The 23,322-nt window shown below is 42.6% G+C and overlaps 1 long non-coding RNA gene across 1 annotated transcript in view; it reads right to left on the reverse strand.

Annotated features, from left to right (window-relative positions):
- Nucleotides 1-8,856: 8,856 nt before the first annotated feature.
- LOC139179621 (uncharacterized) overlaps nt 8,857-23,322 on the reverse strand; it is an 82,676-nt gene continuing 68,210 nt past the window's right edge. Inside the window, exon 4 of the long non-coding RNA XR_011563944.1 lies at nt 8,857-9,783. This is a non-coding gene — a long non-coding RNA (uncharacterized lncRNA). The remainder of the gene's footprint in view (nt 9,784-23,322) is intronic.

The raw sequence follows: 23,322 nt of genomic DNA on the forward strand, positions 1-23,322 counted from the left end.
TTATCTCTTAGATATTATTGCTTAAGATTAAGTTACAAGTGACTTAAGGAACAAAGCTAAGCAAATAATGAAACAAACAGTTGTTCAGTCGCTCAGTCATGTTGCTCAGACTCTTTGTGACCCAATGGACTGTGGCACGCCAGCCTTCCCTGTCTTTCACTGTCTCCCAGAGTTTGCTCAGACTCATGTCCATTGAGTTAATGATGTCATACAACCATCTCATCCTCTATCATCCCCTTCTCCTCCCACCTTCAATCTTTCCCAGCATTAGATACTTTTTCAATGAGTCAGTTCTTTGCATCAGGTGGCCAAAGTATTGGAGCTTCAGCTTCAGCATCAGTCCTTCCAATGAATATTCAGGACTGATTTCCTTTAGGATTGACTGTTGGATCTCCTTGTAGTCCAAAGGACGCTCAAGAGTCTTCTCCGACACCACAGTTCAAAAGCATCAATTCTTCAGCTCTCAGCCTTCTTTATGGTCCAACTCTCATATCTGTACATGACTACTGGAAAAACCATAACTTTGACTCTACAGACCTTTGTCAGCAAAGTGATGTCTCTGCTTTTTAATATGTTGTCTAGGTTTGTCATAGCTTTTCTTCCAAGGAGCAAGCTTCTTTTAATTTCATCACTGCAGTTACCACCCGCAGTGATTTTGGAGTCCAAGACAGTAAAGTTTATCACTGTTTCCATTTTCTCCCGTCTATTTACACAGCCACAATAGTGAAGGTGGTATGTAATGGAAGTTTGAAAACAGAGTTAAGCATGTGCACCCTGCCCATTGCCCTAAGAAAATAGCTCTTTAAGCAGGAAAATTACCTTGGTTCCAATGAAGAATTAAGATAGAGAGAAGATTAGAAAAGCCTTTAAGTCAGATTTCTTGCATCTCTTACAGTCCCATGTGTGCTGGGTTCCAAAGGTAGCTGCCAAACCTGAGCTTGCCCGTGAAGGACAGTCAATAGCTGACTTTTTGTTGGATCTGGAGATGAGGTTTACATATGCAGATCAACCAATGACTGAGAAAGGTGGCCGCCATTAAAAACATCGTTCGTATATTATTGCGGCTGGTCTTAGTTGCATCACGTGGACCTTTTGTCCTGGCGCACAGACACTCCTGTGGCAGAGCACAGGCTGTGGAGTGTGTGGGCGCAGCAGTTGTGGCCTCTGGGCTTAGTTGCTCTGCGGCATGTGGGATCTTAGTTCCCCGACCAGGGATTGAACCCTTATCCTCCTGCATTGCAAGGTGGATTCTTAACCGCTGGACCAACAGGCAAGTCCCTTTGGCCGCCATTTTGCAAGGCCCTCTTTCGGTTATGTGGAAGCAGAACTGCATAAAAGAAACCAATGGAATCACTTAAGTTGGGGCCTCAGATTCCTGTGTTCTAGCCTCATGAAGTTGCTGGACTCAAAGGTGGCATTCCGGAGGTCAAACGCCAGATGTGGGTAGACTGTGTGGCAAGGTCAGTGGAGGGAGGGCCACTCCAACGTCCTACCTTAGCTCAGAGGGGAATGATATCCTGTTCGGAGAAGCCGGATGCCATTTCCTCTCACTTTAGTGCCGAGGTGTTGAAGTAGTTATTTTTGTTCCAAGCAACCCAGATGGGGGAAATCTCAACCCACACAGGCTGGAGAGGGGGAAACAAACCTTTAAATAAGAGACTTCTCAGAGAATTACAGAAGTGGCCAGGCCTAATGAGGTGACCCCAGTGGAAACTGTGAGTCTGAAACGTGACTTTTGGATTATGTGAAAATGAGTAGAAAAGAAGTGTGGTGGAGGCTTGCTGTGAGACAGGTGTCTCTGGAAACACTTCAGCAAAGGTAGATTTGGGCACATGTTCCTTCATGACTGACACTCAGTGTCATGGGCTTTAATTTTATTTCACTTCTGTGAGGAAAGTTGTCATAGGTGAACTACAGACAGAAAAGGAAAGGGATATGAAGAACTATTTCACTTCTACCTGAATGTGACAGCAAAAACTTTTCAATTTAGACATTCAGTCTTTCACAGAGAATTCTTCATCTTTAGAGAGACTCTGATGTGCTGAAATTTTCTGGTTGAATGTTTTCCTTTAGGAAACAATCCTTTAGGAATAGAGGTTCAGAGGAAGAGGCAAAAGCAATTCAGAACCACAATTTTTCTAAGATAACTAACAGTTCCACTTGGAATGATCAATATGATATAGAAAAAATGGTTCCTTGGTTTCTGCACTGATTTTAATCTTTTTGGAATTATTTCTACACGGCGTCTTAAAAAGGACCAGGCTTGCTATTTATTGATAGGTTTTTCTGAATGTCTCACCACCCAAACATTTTTTTTTTTTTTTTTGGAAACCATTGTTTTCTCAATCACTAAAGTGTGCCAAGTGCAGGGATGAGCACCTCAGGGCAGTTTTCTCATTCTTGATTTCTGAAATATTTTGACTTGTTCCTGTTCTCTGCCTTGTATCTAATCAGTTCTCAAATCCCACACACTGGGCTCATCTATTCATTCAACAAATGTTTATTGAACACCCAAATGTGCAGCTTTCCCCTTCAATCTGGAGATGTTTATCCTTTAAGTTTTCATTCAGTGCGTTGAATTTTGGGTTCTCAGCATCCCAGGGCATGAAGCATCTGCCATTGGCACAGACGGTCTCTGACATCTTTGGCATCAAGGGTAACAGATTCATACACTGACTCTGTTGTATCCAAGCGTAAATATGGTAATGATCAGGTTTCCATATATCCATCCATTTAAATGGGAAAATGAAAATAACACTAATTTTCAGTTTTGTTGTTGCTGTTTTTCAGTCATGTCCGACTCTGTGACCCCAAGGACTGCAGCATGCAAGCTCCTCTGTCCTTCACTATGACCTGGAGTTTGCTCAGATTCATGTCCATTGATTCGGTGATGCTATCTAACCATCTCATCCTCTGCTGTCCCCTTCTTCTTTGGCCTTTAATCTTTCCCAGCCTCAGGGTCTTTTCCAGTGAGTCAGCTCTTTGTATCAGGTGGCCAAAGTATTGGAGCTTCAGCTTCAGCATCAGTCCTTCCAACGAATATTCAAATTTCCAATTACTAAACATATAATGTGGTAGGTATTATTGTGGTCATCCCACAAAGAAGACAGGGACTCCCATTCCCCAATTCAGTTCAGATATCAAGAGTGAAGAGTTGACTCGTTGGAAAAGACTCTGATGCTGGGAGGGATTGGGGACAGGAGGAGAAGGGGACGACAGAGGATGAGATGGCTGGATGGCATCACTGACTTGATGGAAGTGAGTTTGAGTGATCTCTGGGAGATGGTGATGGACAGGGAGGCCTGGCGTGCTGCAATTCATGGGGTCGCAAAGAGTCGGACACGACTGAGCGACTGAACTGAACTGAACTGATGCCAAAGGTTTATTGCTCACACATAATGAAACTTTCTAGGGAGAGCAGGGCAGTTTCCCAAGCAGGTTCAAAAATGGCTTGAGGACAGGGAAAGGTGACTGCCAGTGTTTAAAATGGTTTGAGGGTGGCACTGGAGTGAGGGATCTGTGTGAGGGTTAAGGCTGTGAATTACATGCTGGCTCCAAAGAGACAACATCAAGTCTTTCTTATCAGCCTGCTCAGATGTGGGGCAGAAGTGGAAGAGGGAGGGGTGGGTTTGGAATATGTCAGAAATCAAACCTCAAAAACAGAGACAGACTCTTTATTACAGTTCATCCTTGATGTTTGACTAATGACTGAAATGTGTTATATTTCATTTTATTGAGTTTGAACTTGTTTAATTAAACCATTGTGGTTGTCTGTGAGCCTGTATCTTGAGATCAGCAAGGGAGATGAAATTTCCACTGAATGACTCATTAAGGAGCCCAGCATTGTGTGTATTAAGAAGTGAAATGAGAGTTTGGTCGAAACTCCGAAGGAGATAAGAAGTGTCTTGTGGAGGCCTTGTACTCTGGCTTTAGTTTATAAGGAGATGTGGGACATGGGCTTCCCAGGTGGTACTAGTGGTAAAGAACCCACCTGCCAACGCAGGAGATGTAAGAGACATGGATTTGATCCCTGGGTTGGGAAGATCTCCTGGAGGAGGGCATGACCACCCACTCCAGTATTCTTGCCCGGAGAATCCCATGGACAGAGGAGCCTGGTGGACTACAATTCAGAGGGTCACAAAGAGTCAGACGTGCCTGAAATGACTTAGCCCACATGCGTGTAAGACTTACATTCATATATTTTGGGGATCTGTGAGGCAAGAGATTCAGGGCAAACATACCAAGGAATCGTTTCTGCCATCAGTAAGACCAGATAGTCAGAGTGCTGGCAGTGGTCCGTGAGGATAAAATTGTGCAGATGCTGCTTGCAGTGCTGGGATAAGTTCCTAAACTTGGGTACTGATCCTTGGGTACTGATCCTTGGTACCATCCTTTTTCAGGGATATCCTGGAGTGAAGTGGAGACCAGCAGCTTTCTAGCACATTCCATCACAATGTGATTATGATCTTTCTTGCAAAGACTGTGCACAAAAGCAGGGCTTTGAGATACCCATGGGTAGCCAGGTAAAGCTGTATCACATTCCTTGACGGTGATGACAAACTGCAACTGAGAAGCTGTTAAAATAGGCCCTGAATAGAAGAGATTTAGCCAAATCTATGACCGCAAAGTGTTTATGAGCTGCTGATCGGACAAAGTCAGCAATTTAAATAATACCTGGTGTGGGGGGCCTCAGTGTGTGGGATCACGGAATTAAGATTGCAGTATCCATGGTGAGGTGCCATTCATTCCTTCCTGGGTTAAGAAAAGGCCAAATTGGCCTATTCAACAGAGTAGTAGTGAGGATAATCACCCCCTTCTCTAAATAGTCTTGCATAATAGGTTTCAATCTCAAATGCCCTGTTTTGATTTATATTGGGTCTTATTAAATATTTTATCCAGCAGTGGAGAGGTCTATGGGTTCCTATTTTTGTTAAAATGATTGTATATATTGAAGACTTAACTTTATCCCAAATTGAGTCAGAACCTCCATGTCCATTATGGGATATTTTTGGGCAATGGCCCTTTGACTATTGGGAACTTAGGAAAGGCAGTATTTCTGAGGGCTAAGAAGAGGCACACTTTTTTGTCTTCTATTTTAGGTTCAGTAGCTACCCTAAGATTATAGGGAGTACCTTCTTTAAGTTAAATGGGATCCCCAGGCATAACTATAATTTGGGTCTCAATATTGATTAAGGCTGTGAAGGCTGGCCAACTAGTGCATCTCAGTAGGTGTCACAGTTAATTCAGAGCCTATGCTATATGGCTGCAGACCCCAAACTGCACGTGTTTATCTTCTTATTGTGCAAGGGTTTTTTTTTTTTTTTAGTGAATTTTAGGTTTCCAGTTGAGCCAGATTGTGGATCTCTGTTTCAGTTTCTTTGTCTCTTCCTCCCCAGGAGTTGTTTTTATTATTATTTGGTGGTGGTTACTACCTCTACTTTGGGGGAGGGGGTCCTCTCTATCCTGCTCATATTTAAAAATTTCTTCCTCCAGAGAACCTCAAAATAATATCATCAGGTTTAGGGGCTTCCCCCCAAGAAAGTGGTGGCTTTATTGAGTTTTAGGGTTCACTGATTAAGTCAGGTTTGAATAAACCCTTTGGCTGTGCCATGTGGGGCCACGAGTGTTTTTTCCTATAATCATGAGGATAAAAATTTTTGTTATGATGAAGGCACAGATGGCAGCAAAGGCATTTTGAGGGTCCTAGTGGGCCATTTGCTTTTAGGAGTGTGACCATAGTCTGTTCTTCCATGTGAGTGATCACCCAAAGGGCATGCACATTGTATAGGGTCTCAGTCTTTCCCCTGAGCCCTCCATTAAATGGGGACTAAAGCCTAGTGGAGACAGATACAGTGGTCACAAGATGAGGGTCATTCCTTGCAACCTAGTGACAGTCATGGCTTAAGCCGGAATTGAGATGAGCAATTCAATCGGAGACGTGCAGATGGGTCCAGGCCAAGACACATGTCCCAGTGTCATACTCTTGTTCCTACATGCCAGTTATTGAAATTTCTGACTTTAAGTTGGTTAAATATAACAGAAGCTTGAAAGAACTCAGCAATTGCAGCACAGCTCAGTGTGAGCTAGCCAGCAGGCAGCAGCACAGCTCAGGAGCAGGCTGGCCAGGAGCAGTTCATGAAGCAACCTCTCCAGCAGACAGTTGAGCTGGTGAGCAGGTCAGCGTGGGTGAAGGCAGACCCTGAGTGGTGGTCATTGTCTAGAGATCCTGTGTCACCCTGAAGCCTTGGGATGAGCTCTATCACCCCAAATTTGGTTCATACACCACACACACCCCAAGAAGGTATGACAAGGTTTATTACCCACATGATGAGGCTTTCTGGGGAGCTGGATAACCTTCACAAAGAGATCTTCGAGAGTAAAGAAAGGAGGCTAGTTTGGCTTTTATGGTAGTTTGAGGGTAGGGCTGGGGTGTAGTTTCTTGCCCACATGTCAGGGCTGGTGTAGTTTGAATTTCTTTTTTTATTATTATTTTTGGCTACACTGGGTCTCTGTTGCAGCACATGGGCTTCTCTAGTTGTGGGGCATGGGCTTAGTTGCCCTGTGGCACGTGGGATCTTAGTTCCCCAATTGGGGCTCAAACCCATGTTCCCGCGCAATGCAAGGTAGATTCTCAACCACTGGTCCACCAGGGAAGTCCCAGTTTGAACTTCCTGCCATCACCAAAGGAAGGAACAGTCAGGCTTTCTTATCAATTTATTCAGATGTGAGGCAGAAGGGGACTGAAAGAATGGAGCTTGAAAGCTATTGGCACTCAAAGTAAAAAAAAATGGAGTCAAACTCTTTATTACAGATACATCGTTTCCTTCTATCTCATTTTACAGATGAGGTAAATAGCCTTAGAAGGATTAAACAGGACACATATCTATTAAAGAAATAAAATGAATAGTGGAAATAGGAGTCAAACTCAAGCCCACGTGACTTCCAAATCTGTTCACTTGACCACGAGGCTACACTGACTCTTGGGAGGGAAGGGAGAACTCGCAGCTCTAACAATCTGGGCTCCTCAAATGTCACAAAGGGAATCTCAGTTATCAGTGGAGGGCCCTACCTATAAACAAGGAGTTGGACAATATTAAAGCATAAAAATGGTGGGAAGGGCGGGAAGTATGGGCCAGTCCGGGTTTGAAATATATGTCAACTGTAGCTCTTGGTCCCTCAGTCTGGTTGCTCAGAACAGTTCTCTGCAATTGTTTGACTATCCCTCCTCGAAATGCATGTCCCCTTACACTGTATAAGCATCAGTGATTAGTCAATATGAATCGCAGAGTTTCTTAACCCGGGGCAGGGGGAGGGGAGGCAGATATGAGGCCAGTGGATGATTGTCATGTTCATGCACACATACACACACACATGCAATCACAAAGCTTTTCTTCCAGCTTTGTTTCTGTTACTTTGAAATAATAGAAGACATCTCTGAAAAAAAACATTTTTGTTGTCAAATTCAGGTGTTGTTTCATTTCAAACAATTGTGCTGTGGAATGGGATGCTTGTTCCTTAAGGCAATATAGAAAGTTTGTGTTTATCACATGTCAATGCCTATATTAATTTCTCACTGATTTAAATTGAAGAAGGAATATTTTGTCATAATTTTTACAGGAATCTTAAGCTTAGCTAATTTGGGAAGTTTCAAGAATTAAAAGCATGGAGAAATTTATGTAAAATTTATGTATCCCTCACTTTCACTTTCATTACTGAACACACTGGGTCACTAAGGCAGCAAAAGGACTTGGATATGACTTGTCAAAGGGCCCATGAAACAAACATGCTGAAGGAGCACCTTCCAGCCCAGCATCCCTGTGGAGCATCCTGCAGTGCAAGTGTATTTCCTGAGAAGAAGGTGAGATTTGGAAAGGCTGAAACTTCACCTGGACTTAGTTCCCTTTGCCTCTGCCCCAAATCATATCTTGGAAGACCCCACAACTTTGTCTCTCACATGCCCAAACAGCAGAGAATCTGCACAATAGGGGATGTCTTGGAGAAGACCCATGCCCTAGCAATAATCAGGCTGTATTATGACTTGGAGAAGAGATGTCAATCCAATGCCTTTATCAAATAACCTCACCTACTCTAAGAGATAAACATTAGTTCCTGATGTTTTATAGCAAGAGGTACAATTATTCCTCTTCCCTTAGGCCTGCAATTGCATTGAAACTGCCTATAATTTTCAGCGTGGAGCTATGACTCTTTGTTATGTGTATTCTGGTGCCATCAGAAGAAAGGCTTTCTTTTAATGGGTTCTTTTGGAAACATTAATGACTACAAGTTTATTTTTTTTAAGGCACGACTTTAACTGGCACAACCATCTGGGCATGGAAGGGAGCATCTGGCATGCTTGACAACCCATGGCTTCCTTGCTTGGGTGGAGATGCTGCACGCTTCATTGCTGTCTACGTTGGCATCAAAGACTCTGCCAAAATCTTGAAAGAAGTCTTGTCTAGTGCCATAAAAGCTGGTCGTTGGAGGAGTTTTTGTCACAAAATGGATGCATAATATTATGTTCTTATTTCAACACAAACATGTGGCCTTTGCAGAAAACAAATCCGCAAGCTCTTGATTGAACACTGGACAGATTTTTTACCTCTATAAGGGAAGGAAAAGCCGCCTTGTGAAATAATTTGGCTGCAGTGTTCACCACTGGTCTTACTTAGGGGACCTTATTAACCATCTGAATGAAGCACATGTTTCCATTTAGGGTGCTTCGGTTACCATGATGGATGTTGCAGAGAAACCCTGAACTCTTTGGCCAGTTACCCTGCGGGAAGACAACTCTCCAAACTGGACAAAGTTAAAAGAAAGAGTTTCTGAAAACTGGAGTTGAGAATGATAGAGCTTTATTGATTTCTTGGTGTGTTAAAATCTAAAGACATTGAAGAATTAGACAGACTCTGGTACCAATTCCAATGAGGAGGGGGGTGTTCCCCACACTAGTTCTCCAGACACCTGTTGGGTGTCCTACAATTAATTTAGTTCCAACACTCTCTACCTATAGACAGCATCCGATTCCAGAGATTAAGTGTTTGACCCTACAGGACTCCTGTCCACCCATTCACTTCACACGCCAGTGGCAAGTCCAGGGTGTTACCTGGCTTCTGACTGACTGGCTATATATCAGAGGTTCCTATGACCCTCTCCTTGGGTTCCATTTATTTGCTAGAGTGGCTCACAGAACTCAGAGAAACATTTGGGAATGTTAATCTTTTCTTTTCCAATGCATTTTTGGGGTCCAGGATTTTTGATCATTCAGGTTCCATTTAAATTCAAATTTAAAATTGATTTGGTATTGATATCAAAGACCATGCCACAATTCCAACTTTTTATTCAAGCCAAGAAATCACAGCAATCTCATTAACATGTGATTTGAAGAAGAATTGAAAATTTTTGTTTTATGTGCAGTTTTAGATCTATTCCCTCTACCACTCAAATAGACCTTGAATCTTAAAATAAGATAAAAAATGAGACCAAGGCTTTTTTTTTTTTTAAGATTACTTTTAACTTCTCTTCATGTGCAGGAAATACATTTCCAATGTAGAAAAATCTAAATGCAAAAGTTTTGGTATATGTATTTCTGTGCATTTTTTCCTGGGAAGATGGGACACAGCTTTCTCCAGCTTTTTGAAGAAGTCTGTGATGCTCATAGAGGAAAGGACTGTAGCACAGGCCAGGTTGGGTGAGCTGGCCTCAGCTCCACCTGCTTCCAATTATTCCTAATCATTGGTCAGGCTGTTGAGTTCTCAGCACTCCTTTGCATCCCAGCCAAGATACCTGTTAAAAACAAACCAGGAAGGTTAATCAGTCCCAGTCCCTGGTCCTTAAATCAATCAGTACATCATTGAAGTTATGCATAAATTTCCCAAAGGTAAACAGATTTCTATTTAAATGTTATTGCTCTCATTAGCATCAGCTGTTTTCATTATAAATGTGCTGAGATGTTCTTTTCTAATCTAGTTTATAAATTATGCTTATTACTTTGAGGTGTGGAAAAGAATTATTTTGGTTCCCAGTGTCCTTTTTCCTTTATGCCTTCATTTCCTCTGTCATCTGAGGAGCCTTCCCTGCCTTTCTCAGTGGTCCCATTGCCTGTGTCCCCTCTGATGCTCTGCTCTTTTAAATCCTGGTTCTCCTTCTGCCCAGAGCATTTCTGCTTTGACTCATTTACTGGTGGATTCTTCTTCCTTCCACACGATGACATGGGTGCCTTACAAGATTCAGTACTGACCCTTCTGCCTTAATCTTTCTATATTTGTCTCTGTAGAGAACTCAGCCACCAAGTTTCCACCATCCGTCAGCTCCATCAAGACCTATTTTTCTGCTTTCTCCACTATAACTTAGTTTCCTGAGGTGTGGTGGATACTTTTAGCTCATATGTGGTTTAATAGTTACTTATTTATGTGATACTGTTCATGATCAGGGTAAAAAGTAGAAGCACTGACAGATTTTATTTTCTTGGTCTCTAAAATCACTGCAAATGGTGACTACAGCCATGAAATTAAAAGACACTTGCTCCTTGAAAGGAAGGCCATGACAAACCTAGACAGCGTATTAAAAACCAGAGACATCACTTTGCCGACAGAGGTCCATATAGTCAAAGCTATGGTTTTTCCAGTAGTCGTGTACAGATGTGAGAGCTGGACCATTAAAGAAGGCTGAGCACTGAAGGACTGATGCTTTCAAACTGTGGTGCTGGAGAAGACTCTCGAGAGCCCCTTGGACTGCAAGGAGATCCAACCAGTTAATCCTAAAGGAAGTCAACCCTGAATATTCATTGAAAGGACTGATGCTGAAGCTAAAGCTCCAATATTTTGGCCACCTATGCGAAGAGCTGACTCTTTGGAAAAGAGCCTGATGTTGGGAAAGATTAAGGGCAAAAGGAGATGAGGGTGGCAGAGGATGAGATGGTTAGATAGCATCACGGACTCAAAGGACATGAATTTGAGCAAACTCTGGGAGATAGTGAAGGACAGGGAAGCCTGGCATACTGCAGTCCATGGGGTCACAAGGAGTCGGGCACTACTTGGCGACTGAACATGTACACAGAATACACACACACTCTATGATTATGGAAATCCATCTATGGCAGGGAATACTATTTTCCAGTTATATTAGTTATATGAGATTTTCTATTTAAAAATGCATTTTAAGTAAAAATGACTTGATTGAAAGCAGAGATCAACACACTTTCTCTGTAAAGGGTTAGATAGTAAATATGTTTCAGTTTTTTGGGCAAATATCTCCATTGCAGTCACTCATTTCTGCTGTTGTAGCTTGAAAGCAGCCACTGACAACGTGTACACAATTGTGTGGCCAGATCTGGCCTGTAGGCTTTGTTTGCTGATCCCTGATCGAAAAAAGTTTTTATGATGACTAGAACTCAGGGAGTAAGTGGATATAGTAGAAACCATAAAGCTGAAATAGAAATGCCTCAGGAGTGAGATGCTTTGGTTTAAGCTGTCACTTTGTTCGCTATGTGAACAACTACTTTGTCCATTCAGAAACCTGGAAACACGCATCCCTTTTTTTGAAGAGCTTAGTCTACACAGACAGACCAAAGGACAGAAAGTTACACTTGGCTGTTGACCTCAGAAGCGCTACTGGAGATGTGTATGTGTGTGACTGTGTATGCGTGTGTAGGAGGAGGAAGAAGAGGGGCTATGTTGATCCTGAAAAAACTGCCCTTTCTCACCCTCCCTAGACTATTCACTTGTACATGATTATATAATTTATGTCAACCTTTGCCCATTTTATAGATGAGGAAACTGAGGTTCAGAGAGGTTAAAGAGTTACTGAAGGTCACAGAGCTGGTAAGTGGAGGGAGCAGGATTTGAACCAGCCAGTCTGACTCCAAGACCCGTGTATGTAACCGCAGCGCTACCCAGGCCCCAATTACTTAAACTAAAGAATTGGTCCCTCCCTTTGGGATGATTTCATACAACGGAAACCAGATCAGTCTTTGGAAAGTCATCAACTTACACAAATGCCCTGGGTGTCCTGCTCACATTGTCACCCTGCTAAGGTGACTCTTGTAACATGGACGGGGAACTGGGTCTCTTCACCTGCACTAGAGGTGGACATAGGATTTGCTGCTGCTGCTAAGTCGCTTCAGTCGTGTCTGACTCTGTGCAACCCCATAGACGGCAGCCCACGAGGCTCCCATCCCTGGGATTCTCCAGGCAAGAACACTGGAGCGCATTGCATTTCCTTCTCCAATGCATGAAAGTGAAAAGTGAAAGTGAAGTCACTCAGTCGTGCCCGACTCTTAGCGACCCCATGGACTGCAGCTCACCAGGCTCCTCTGCCCATGGGATTTTCCAGGCAAGAGTACTGGAGTGGGTCGCCAGTGCCTTCTCTGGACATAGGACTTACCAACCAGAAACTCCAGGTTTCTGTGAGGACGGGAGGCACCTAGTCTGTCTATTTGTCAGCTGTTACTCAATGTGCTGGGGATTCCCAGGTGGTAAAGAATTTGCCTGCCAATTCAGGAGACACAAGAGACGCGGGTTCAATCCCTGTGTTGGGAAGATCCCTTGGAGGAGGAAATGGCAACCCACTCCAGTATTCTTGCCTGAAAAATTCCATGGACAGAGGAGCCTGGCTGGTTACAGTCCATTAGATCGCAGAGTCGGACACTGAGCGACTGAGCGTACATGCATCCAGTCAACGTGCTGAGGGATGCTTGCTTGCTTACAGGACAAAGCAACCACAGTGATAATAATAGTAATAATTAGTAACGAGAATGATGCTACACCTCTGTGTGAGTTGCTAGACTTTAGACACTTTGCATGGCTTGCATGTATAATTAATTAATCCTCATAACAAGGCTTTGAGGGTGTGTGTTAGTTTCCTGGGGCTGCCATAACAAATTGCTGCAAACTGGGGGCTTGCAACGACAGAAATTTACTCTCTCGTGGCTCTGGACTCTACAAGTCTGAGATGAAGGTGTCAGCGGGGCCACGTTCCCTCCAAAGGCTCCAGGGGAGGATCTATCCTTGCCTCTTTCATCTTCGTGTCTTTTAGTTTCATCACTTCAATTTCTGCCTCTGTCCTCACATGGTGCTCTTCCCTGTGAGTCTGTCTCCATGGCTCCAAATCGCTTCCTATCTTCATAAGGACAGAAGCCATTGAGTTCAGGGCCACCCTAATCCAGGAGGACCTCATATTTTTAAACAATTTTTTATTGGAATATAGTTGCTTTTCAATATTGTATTAGGTTCTACTGTACAGTAAAGTGAATCAGCTAGATATACACATATATCCCCCCTTTTTTTTTGGATTTCCTTGGTATTTAGGTCACCACAGAGCATTGAATAGAGCTTCCTGAGCTACACAGTAGGTTCTCATTAATTATCTATTTTCTACATAGTATCAATAGTGTATAAATGTCAATCTCAGTCTCCCAATTCATCTTCCCCCATCCCTCCTTGGTGTTCATATGTTTTTTCTCTACATCTGTGTCTCTATTTCTGCTTGTAAATAAGATTACCCATACTATTTTCTTCAGATTCCACATATATGCATTAATAGGCAATACTCGTTTTTCTCTTTCTGACTTACTGCACTCTGGGTGACAGTCTCTAGGTCCATCCATATCTCTACAAAGGAGGATCTTATCTTAATCACATTTCCAAAAAAAAAAAAAGGTCACATACACAGGCCCTGTGGCAGGGGGGCAGATAGGACTTCAACTCTGGGGGGATAAAATTCAACCCACAACAGGGAGGTACTATTATTATTTCCATTTCACTGCATGAGGATTCAAGGTACTGAGAGGTTAAGAATCTATCTGAGGTCACACAGCTTTATTAGCAGAGCCAGGATTTGAACTCAGATATTATGGGAGGCTGTAACCTGAACTACTGTGTCAACAACTGCTTTGCCCGCAGAGCTGCCGTGCCTGGCACTTCAGACACGCCGCGGCCCTGCTGCAGCTTCTGGTGAGAACAAACACGTACTGAGTTAGCTGAGTGCGTGGAAAGCCTTGTGGCTGTGTCGGGTGACTCCTGAGGAGCCCAAGGACAGGTGAGAGGCTGGGCTGCTGGTGGGGATTCTTGTTTATCTCAACAGGGAATCAGGCTCTCAGTGTGGCAGACTGGGCACATGACCAGCTCCTGCCGTCACCTGGGTAATTGGTTTTCTGTGTTCATTTCAATAATGAACAATATTAAAGGAGGCTAGAGATGCAGTGGAGATACAGCATTGTGGGAGGAACAAAGAGATTTTAGTGTGTTGGGTCTCAGTTGTGGGGAAGATGAGGGATACGATAATAGGGTATGAAGGCAGCAGAGATTATGCAGCAGCCTTCGTGTCATCCATCATGGCTCACGTCCGGGGTTGGTGGCAGAACAGGAGTCTTCTCAGATCCGGGCATTATCTCTGCTGTTTATTTACATCTCAAATCAGGTTGTACTGACAAGGAGTGAAAGGGCTTCCAGGGAAGAAATGTAACTACATGATATATTTCCTACAGAAAGTGCAAACACAATACTGACTATCTGGTTAAATATATCATCTCAGAAAGGATCCAACTGCTGAAAGCTTAAGTCTGCACTTTATATTTCTTGGCGTGAGATCATTACAACAGTTCCCGCTTAGCCATGGGGGATATGCCCCAAACCTCCTGTAGATGCCTGAAGCTGTGGATAGTACTCAACCCTCTATACCATGTTTTCCCCTTTACCTACATCCATAGGTATTATAAACTTTAATTTATAAGTTAGGCACTGGAAGGGGTTAACAATAATAGCTAATAATAAAAAATGATAGTAATGTACCATAATAAGAGTTTCATGAATGTGGTTTCTCTCTGTCAAAGTAGTGTACAAATTTAATGCCTTTTCCATCTTAATTAAACATGTATCCTTCATTGTTGGAGAAGGCAATGGCACCCCACTCTGGTACTCTTGCCTGGAAAATCCCATGGACGGAGGAGCCTGGTAGGCTGCAGTCCATGGGGTTGCTAAGAGTCGGGTATGACTGAGCGACTTCACTTTCACTTTTCACTTTCATGCATTGCAGAACGAAATGGCAACCCACTCCAGTATTCTTGCCTGGAGAATCCCAGGGACAGAGGAGCCTAGTTGGCTGCCGTCTATGGGGTGGCACAGAGTCGGACACGACTGAAGCGACTTAGCAGCAGCAGCAACCTTCATTGTGGCTGTAACTTTTGCAGTTTGAGGTGCGACAGCAAAAGCAGCCCTGGTTTCTTTTTCTTTCTCACAGTCTCATGGATAGAAAATCTGTTCTTACCATAGGCAAACTTAGCATATGGGTTTTTCTTTTTCCCTTATTAAGTCAAGAACTTTAACCTCTTCACTTAAAGGGAGCACTTTAAGGGTTCTCTTAGGCACATCCGTATTGCCAGCATCACCACTGTTGTGTGTTGGGGCCAGTGTTGGGTAAAATCAGGGTTCCTGGAACACAAGGGCTGAGGTACCAAGACAGGCAACCTGATAAAATAAAGGACTACCAACTGACTAACAGGGCAGCGAGTGGCATGTGCTGGGCAAAGGGATGTCACTCAGGATGGAGTTGGAAGGTGTGAGATTTCATCACACTGCTCAGAACAGCCCACTGTTTAAAATACATAGACCCTTGTTTAAAATGCATAGACTCTTTATTTCTAAAATTTCCCTTTTAGTATCTTTGACCACAGGTAACTGAACCTGCAGACAGGGCAGAGAAACTTTGGATAAGCAAGGATGACTGTATATGCCCTCCAAGATGACTGGCCTCCCCTGTTCTCTTTCTGACTGCTCTGCATGACCTCCCCCGGCCCACCGTGTCCTGAGTCTGTTTTCTACACCATTTCCTTCTTTTCTGGAAGGACAGCCTGCCTGGACTACCTCATCTTCTCTGCGGCTTTGACTCACGACTAGCTATGTGCTGATGCTTCCAAACTGTATCTTCCCACTTGTTCTTCCCTTCTCAGCTCTTTACAAACTTTATGAACAGATCCTACATTTTCATAGTTAAAACCAAGACAGTATAAACAATCAGTATAAATTCCTCCTTCCTTCTTGGTCTTGCATCTGCCTAGTTTGGTTTTTCCTAGAAGGTTATTCCTGGTCTCTTATGATTCCTTCTAGAGGGGCTCCTATACCAGAAAATAGAAATGGCAGTTTTTCCTCCTTTTTCCTTCAAATGTGCCATATTATACACATTCTGAATTTTTTTCACTTTTGATCTTTCCATGACAAGATTGAGAGAACTTCATTTTTTCTTTTCTTTTTTTTAACTTACAATTGCAGTGTTCCATTGTCTGGCTGTCCCATTATGATTTAACCAGCCTTCTACCAAAGGACATTTGAGTTGTCACCAGTCATTTGCTATGATGGTTAATTTTATGTGCAATTGGTTTGGCCATAAGGTGCCAAATATTTGGTTAAATATTATTTCTGGGTGTGTTTTTGAGGGTTTTTGTATGAGATTAACATCTGATCCAGTGGACTGAATAGGCATATCACCTTCCCCAATGTGGGTGGGTCTCAGCCAATCCACTGAATGTCTGAAGAGAATAAACGGCTGAGTAAGAAAGAATTCTCTCTCTGCCTGATTGTCTCTGAGCTGGGAATTGGTCTTCTCCTGCATTTGGTCTCAGACTCAGATTGGAACCATGCCATTGGCTCTCCTGGATCAGGACTTCTCAGCCTCCATAATCGTAAGGACCAATTCCTCAAGCCAATCTCTCTCTCAATAAATATGGAAAGATACAGAGATATATAGATTTAAGTTCCAAAGGGGATCTGGATCTCTTGTCATGGTTTTCTCTCAATACATGCATTTCTAGCACCTCTGACAGGTTAAGGAGGAATCCAGTCAGAGAGAGTATGAGGGGAAGAGGGCGGAAAACTTTCTACCCAAGCAGGGCAACAGAACCTCCTTAGGGAGAGAAATGATCCTGTCAGAGAGAAGGAGGAGAGAATGCTAGGGAAGGAAGGTAAAACCTCTGTCTGGGCCTCCTGATCTCAAAAACCATCATGGTTGTGACCTTTCTCCTGGATTTTAGTAAGAGGAACCTATGCATATAATTATTAAAGGGTACATGTCTTGACCCACTGTTACAGACTGACTTGTGTTTCCTTAAGACTCATATGTTGAAGGCCTAACCCCCCAGTGTGACTGTCTGTGGAGGTAGGGTCTTTATGGAAGTAAATAAGGTTAAATGAATCATTGTTGTTCCTGTTCAATCCCTTAGTCATGTCCAACTCTTTGTGACCCCATGGACTGCAGCAAGCCAGGCTTCCTGTCCTCAACCATTTCCTTGAGCTTGCTTAAACTCACGTCCATTGAGTCAGTGATGCCTTCCAACCATCTCATTCTCCATCATCCCTTTCTCCTCCTGCCTTCAATCTTTCCCAGCATCAGGGTCTTTTCCAACGAGTTGGCTCTTCACATCAGGTGGCCAAAGTATTGGAGCTTCAGTATCAGTCCTTCTAATGAATATTCAGGACTGATTTCCTTTAGGATGGACTGGTTTGATCTCCTTGCAGTCCAAGGGACTCTTAAGAGTCTTCTCCAACACCACAGTTCAAAAGCATCAATTCTTTGGGGCTCAGCTGTCTTTATAGTCCAACTCTCATATCCATACATGACTATGGGAAAAACCATAGCTTTGAGAATATGGACCTTTGTCGGCAAAGTGATGTCTCTGCTTTTTAAAATGCTATCTAGGTTTGTCGTAGCGTTTCTTCCAAGGGGCAAGCATCTTTCAATTTTATGGCTGCAGTTGACAGCTGCAGTGATTTTGAAGCCCAAGAAAATAGAGTCTGTCACTGTTTCCATTGTTCCCCCATCTATTTGCCATGAAGAAATGGGACTAGATGCCATGATTGTAGTTTTTTGTATGGTGAGATTTAAACCAGCTTTTTCACTCTCCTATTTCACTTTCATCAAGAGGCTCTTTAGTTTCTCTTTGCATTCTGCCATTAGGGTGGTGTCATCTGTATATCTGAGGTTATTAATATTTCTCCTGGCAATCTTGATTACAGCTTGTGCTTCATCCAGCCCAGCATTTCTCATGATGTGCTCTGCATTGAAGATAAATAAGCAAAGTGACAATATGCAGCCTTGACATACTCCTTTCCCAGTTTGCAACCAGTCCATTGTTCCACGTCTGGCTCTAACTGTGGTTTCTTGACTTGCATACAGGTTTCTCAGGAGGCAGGTTAAGAATTTTCCACAGTTGTGATCCACACAGTCAAAGGCTTTAGCATAGTCAATGAAGCAGAAGTGGATGCTTTTCTAGAATTCTCTTGCTTTTTCTATGATCCAACAGATGTTGGCAAGTTGATCTCTGGTTACTCTGCCTTTTCTAAATACAGCTTGAACATCTGGAAGTTCTCAGTTTTCACATACTGTTGAAGCCTAGCTTGGAGAATTTTGAGCCTTACTTTGCTGGTGTGTGAGATGAGTGCAATTGTGTGGTAGTTTGAACATTCTTTGGCATTTCCCTTCTTTGGGATTGGAATGAAAACTGACCTTTTCTAGTCCTGTGGCCACTGCTGAGTTTTCCAAATTTGCTGGCATATTGAGTGAAGTACTTTCACAGCATCATCTTCTAGGATTTGAAATAGCTCAACCAGAATTCCATCACCTCCTCTAGCTTTGTTCGTTCGTAGTGATGCTTCTTAAGGCCAACTTGATTTCAGTCCTGGATATCTGGCTCTAGATGAGTTATCATGTCATCATAGTTATTTGGGTCATTAAGATCTTTTTTGTATAGCTCTTCTGTGTATTCTTGCCACCTCTTCTTAATATCTTCTGCTTCTATTAGGTCCATACTGTTTCTGTCCTTTATTGTGCCCATCATTGCATGAAATGTTCCCTTGGTATTTGTAATTTTCTTGAGGATATCTCTAGACTTCCCTATTCTATTTTTTTCCTCTATTTCTTTGCATTGATCACTGAGGAAGTCTTTCTTATCTCTCCTTGCTATTATTTGGAACTCTGCATTCAGATGGGGATATTTTTCCTTTCCCCTGTTTGCTTTAGCTTCTCTTCTTTTCCCAGCTATTCATAAGCCTTCCCCAGGCAACAATTTTGCCCTTTTGCATTTCTTTTTCTTGGGAATGGTTTTGATCACCACCTCCTGTACAATGTTATTAACTTCCGTCCATAATTCTTCAGGCACTGTGTCTGTCAGTTCTAATACCTTGAATTTGTTTGTCACTTCTACTGTATAATTGTTAGGGATTTGATTTAGGTCATACCTGAATGGTCTAGTGGTTTTCCCTAGACCATGTTTCTTAAACTGAAGTCTGAATTTGGCAATAAGGAGTTCATGATCTGAGCCACAGTCAGCTCCCAGTCTTGGTTTTGCTGACTGCATAGAGCTTTTCCATCTTTGACTACAAAGGATATAATCAATCTGATTTTGTTTTGAACATCTGGTGATGTCCATGTGTAGAGTCATCTCTTATAATGTTGGAAGAGGATGTTTGCTATGACCAGTGTGTTCCCTTGGCAAAATTCTGTTAGCCTTTGCCCTGCTTCATTTTGTACTCCAAGGCCAAACTTGCCTGTTACTCTAGGTATCTCTTGACTTCCTACTTTTGCATTCCAGTCCACTATGAAGAAAAGGACATCTTTTTTTGGTGTTAGTTCTAGAAAGTCTTGTAGATCTTCATAGCACAATTCAGCTTCAGCTTCTTCGGCATTGATGGTTGGGGCATAGACTTGGATTACTGTGATACTGAATGTTTTGCCTTGGAGATGAACAGAGATCATTCTGTTGTTTCAGATTGCACCCAAGTACTGCATTTCAAAGTCTTTCATTGACTATGAGGGCTACTCCATTTTTTCTAAGGGCATCTTGCCCACAGTAGTAGATATAATGGTCATTTGATTAAATTCACCCATTCTTGTCCATTTTAGTTCACTGATTCCTAAAATGTCAGTGTTCACTCTTGCCATCCCCTGTTTGACCACTTCCAATTTACCTTGATTCATGGACCTAACATTCCAGGTTCCTATGTGATGTTGTTCTTTACAGCATCGGACTTTACTTTCACCACCAGTCACATCCACAACTGGGCATTGTTTCTGCTTTGCCTCAGCCTCATTCCTTCTGAAGCTATTTCTCTGCTCTTCTCCAGTAGCATATTGGGCACCTACTGATGTGGGGAGTTCATCTTTCAGTGTCGTATCTTTCTACTTTTTCATACTGTTCATGGGAGTTCTCAAGGTAAGAATGCTGAAGTGGTTTGCCATTCCCTTCTCTGGTGGACCACATTTTGCCAGAAATCTCCACCATGACCATCTTGGGTGGCCCTGCACGGATTGGTTCATTGTTTCATTGAGTTAGACAAGGCTGTAATCCATGTGATCAGTCTGGTTAGCTTTCTGTGATTGTGGTTTTCATTAAGCCTGCCCTCTGATGGATGAGGATAAGAGGCTTGTGGAAGCATCCCATCTGATGGGAGGGAATATAATCATAAGGATGATCTAATAGACTGATGTCCTTACAAGAAGAGGAAGAGACACCAGTGAGCTCTCTCTCTCCATGCTCACAGAGGAAGGACCACCTGAGAACACAGCAAGTTTGCAAGCCAAGAAGAGAGTTCCAACCCCAAGCCAACCCTGGCAACTTGATCTTGGACTTCTAACTTTCAGAACCATGCAAAAATAAATGTTTGTTAAGCTGCTCGGTCATGGTATTTTATTATGAAACATCAGCAGACTAATGTCCCCATATATTGTTTTTAATCGATTTTAGTTATATGAGTAAGGGATACTTCCATTCTCCTTGCAAACAAAAGTAAACATGAAAGAGTCTTTAACCAACACCTCCCATCTTGATTCTCTAGTGCAGAGGTTGGTAAACTATGGCCCACAGGCCCAATCTGACTCTGTTTTTGAAATAGTTCTATTGGAGCACACCTGTTTCATTTATATATTGTCAGTGACGGCATATCACTCCATTAGAAGAGTGGATTAGTCACAATAGAGAAAGTAAGACCTGATAAGCCTAAAATATTAACTCTGTGGCCCTTTACAAAAGGATATTGCTGACCCCTGCTCTAGACCGTGCCCACAAACAAGCACTGTTACAGTTTGTGTGAATTATTTCTGCTTATATCGTTCTGTATTATATAGCACTGTGTGTGTTAGAGCCATGGTGGGATCTTTTTCTGTATCTCTTTTTCAGACAACAATAAGCCTTGGAGATTTGTCCATGTTGGTAGACATAGGTCTGTCTACTTCATTGTTTTAACTGCTGCATAATATTCCAAAGTTTTAACTGCTGCATAATTTTCCAAAGTTTTAACATACCACAGTTTATTCCATGATTTTACTAATGGAGGCTTCCCCGGTATCTCAGTTGGTAAAGAATCTGCTTGCAATGCAGGAGACCCCGCTTCTAGTCCTGGGTCAGGAAGATCTGCTGGAGATGGGATAGGCTACCCACTCCTGTATTCTCGGGCTTCCCTGGTGGCTCAGCTGGTAAAGAATCCGCCTGCAATGTGGGAGACCTGGGTTTGATCCCTGGGTTGGGAAGATCCCCTGGAGAAGGGAACGGCAACCCACTCCAGTATTCTGGCCTGGAGAATTCCATGGACAATACAGTCCATGGGGTTGCAAGGAATTGGACACAACTGAGTGACTTTCACTTTCACTGGTTATTTCCAGTTTTTTTCACTGCAAAAAACACACCAACAACAAAACAAATACCTTGTATGACATCTCCTTATACCTATGTTTGAGTGACTCTCTGTGACTAAACCAAGACGGAGATTGCTAGGCCCTGAGGCAAACGCATTTTAAAATTTAGTCCTATTTCTCAAGTAGGTGATACATTTATGTGATTCAAAAAAATTTAAAAAATGATAACATAAGGTACACACTGCAAAGCCTCACCTCTCCCTGTTTTCTGCCATCTCCCATACCTGCTGCTGCTGCTGCTAAGTCACTTCAGTCGTGTCCGACTCTGTGTGACCCCACAGACGGCAGCCCACCAGGCTCCCCCGTCCCTGGGACTCTCCAAGCAAGAACACTGGAGTGGGTTGCCATTTCCTTCTCCAATGCATGAAAGTGAAAAGTGAAAGTGAAGTCGCCCATCCCTAATAAGGTATTAGTTTTTTATTCATCCTTTTAGAGTTTCCTGATGAAAACAGAGCAAAGGAGACTATGTACTCCTAGCACACTATATATATATTTCTTTATTTCACTATCTTTTCACTTGACAGTATATTGTGGAGTTTACAGTTATCTTCCCATAACTGTAAATCTTCTTATATAAGTATATAGAATGTGTACTCATGCCTTTTAAACACAGCATTTGGTCTGTGTAGTATTCTTTCCATTGATGTACCCTACTTAATTTTACTAGTTCCTTATAGGGGATCACTCTTTTTCATCTTTCTTTCATGATGACAACAAGAAATGCACGTTTTAAAATGTTAATAGATATAGCCCCATTGCCAGTTTAAGGGGCTGTGTTGTTTGCATGCCCACCTGGGTGCCTTTTTAAGAAGCCAAAACAGAGCAGACACTTGCTTGCAACTTAAGCTCCAGCAGTTCCAGAACACAGCATGTTTTGCCACGTGTCCTTTCTATTCTCTTTGTTGGAGCCTCCCTTTCTACACCTTGTCTGTCTAGCTGACTCTAAAACCTTCCTCTACGTTTTGCCTGGAAAATCTATGAAGCTACTAACCCCCGTGGTAGAGTCGATTATTCCCTCTCTTGGGCACTTGCCTACATCTCTATTTTTGAACATCTTATGGTTCATTTTCTTTCTTTCCCAGTCTTGTCTCCTTTCCTTCTTGATGGACTTCTTGAAGGATGAGACCACTTCTTCATTCAGGCTTCATTCCTAAAACCTAAGACAGTGCCTTTTGTGCAATAGGTGCTCAATAAAAGTTGGCTGAATGAATACATTAGCGAGTAAGTGATCAGTAAAAACACAGATGAACCAACGAAATTGAATTTGGACAATGAATTCATGGGTGTGTTTATCCACTAGTCTGCCAATCATGCAGATGAGCTTATCTGCATCTGCCGATGGAATTTCGATGGAATTTGCATGCTGGAGGGGGAGGCTGCCAGTTCACAGAGGATTCTTCTACGCATTTGTCATTCATTATAAAACATAAGCTTGCATTGGAGTTTATGCAGCACAGTGTCAGCCAATTAGAGGAGATTGTAGCTTTGGAAACAAACATCTGCTTGGTGCTGGGTAAATAATAGTTAGAGTCTGGTGTTTTACGACTATGTGATTAATTTGAATCTCATATAATTTAGTATTTGACCATGTGGGACTCACAGAGATCATGCCCATAATCCAAGTTACAGCTGCAAAAACGATATCTG

This window comes from Bos indicus, chromosome 25, assembly GCF_029378745.1.
Source record: "Bos indicus isolate NIAB-ARS_2022 breed Sahiwal x Tharparkar chromosome 25, NIAB-ARS_B.indTharparkar_mat_pri_1.0, whole genome shotgun sequence".
NCBI classification, from domain to species: Eukaryota; Metazoa; Chordata; class Mammalia; order Artiodactyla; family Bovidae; genus Bos; species Bos indicus.